This window comes from Orycteropus afer, unplaced genomic scaffold (genome assembly GCF_000298275.1).
Source record: "Orycteropus afer afer isolate SDZICR_OR568_19922 unplaced genomic scaffold, OryAfe1.0 scaffold00235, whole genome shotgun sequence".
Lineage (NCBI taxonomy): Eukaryota > Metazoa > Chordata > Mammalia > Tubulidentata > Orycteropodidae > Orycteropus > Orycteropus afer.
In genome coordinates this window covers 2,858,059-2,859,685 of record NW_006921822.1, presented here as the reverse complement: position 1 = coordinate 2,859,685, position 1,627 = coordinate 2,858,059, and the positions used below count along the sequence as shown (strand labels likewise).

Here is a 1,627-nt window from a genome sequence, read left to right as displayed (position 1 = left end):
TTTGACATCCTGCTGTATGCTGTGTAACAGTATCACACATTTTTAGCATGTGGTCCCTTTGTTTATTGTCATTCAGAGGCTAACTGCCAGGAGAGTGACAGGTAACATCAAAAGGCTATATTGCTTATTATCTAGTCCTTATTATTTCACTAGTGGCTTTCCATGAACTGTATCGGTAGACCTCGTTTTCATCTTGATTTCATTTTAAAAGTTTTTCTTCATGTTAATTTTTTTCTATTTATTATTTAAAAAAATTGGAAAATACAAAATCTCACCAAAGACATAGATTTACACAGTGGCTATGACGATGGGCTCAAGCATAGCAAATATTGTGGGGATGGCACAGGACTGGGCAGTGTTTCATTCTTTTATACAGAGAATCACTCTGAGTTGGAGCTGGCTCGAGGGCACCACCACCAAAAAGAAAACCGAAAGTATCCAAATTCCCAACACTCAGAGTTAATCCTGTTTGCATTTTGCTTTATTTTCATTCATCTGTGCTTCAACAATTTTCACTGTAAAAAATGCAAGGTTTTTTTCCATTAACAGATTATGGACTGTTACGACTGTTAAAGGAGTCCTGCTGGTGGTGCAATGGTTAAGGCTCAGGGCTTACCCCAGTGACTCTGAGGGAGAAAGACCTGGTGCTCCACTCTTGCAATTATTACAGCCTAGAAAACCCTGTGGGACAGTCCTGTTCAGTCACATGGGGTTGCTTTGAATCAAAATCAACTTGATGGCACCTAACAACAAGAACAAGGACTGTTAGGTATTAGGTTTCTGCCTATTAACACTGGGTGCTATATTAATCAGGCTATTACAGTGCTGAATAACTAACAACCCCCAAATCTCAGTGGCTTAAAGCAGTAACATGTATTTCCCACTCATGGGTCAGCAGGATGGCTGCAGTTTGGCTGAGCTTAGCTGGCAAAGTGAGGCTAGGCAGGACTTTAGGCTTCTAGTCAGCTTTCAGGTGGGTCACCATAGCTTCATTTTAGGATATAGCTAAAGGAACAGCTACCTACAGCATGCTCTTCTCACTGTAGAGCGAAGAAGCTCCAAGACAGTTGGTGGAACACTGCCATGCCTGTTAAGATCTTAGCTCCAAGTTGGCACATTGCAGTTTCACCCACATTCCATTGGTCAAAGCACGTCACTTGACTAAGCAAGTCACTTGACTAAGTCAGTGGGATTGGAAAGAATACTCCTCACATGGGGAGCCATGATTAGGGTGGATGTGAAGGATTGTGCGCAAAGAATATAATCTATCATAGGCATTTAGCCTCAGTGAGACAGGTATCTCTACTTTATGGGTTTGTTGGATTTTGAATGAGAAAAGCACATGTAAAGCTCCTAGGGGTGGAGGCTGTAGGAATGGGTGTGGTTCACCTTCAATAGGAAGAACCAAAACTGGCCTTGTTAGGTTTATCTCCCTGTCCCTTTCTTACCTGGGCAAGCTGGGAGTGTTTGGTGCTTCTCAGAATGGCCTAATCTTTACAACAGCTATACATTACCATCAGGAGCTCTGGTGGTATAGTGCCTAAGGCATTTGACTGCTAACTAGAAGGCTGGCTGTTCAAACCCACCAGCCACTCCTCGGAAGGAAGGGTGGGCAATCTACTTTCAT

At 42.7% G+C, this 1,627-nt stretch overlaps 1 protein-coding gene across 1 annotated transcript in view; it reads left to right on the top strand.

The window, feature by feature from the left end:
• The window catches only part of SCARB2 (scavenger receptor class B member 2), a 140,026-nt gene that overhangs the window by 38,991 nt on the left and 99,408 nt on the right, over positions 1–1,627 (top strand). The window lies entirely within an intron of this gene.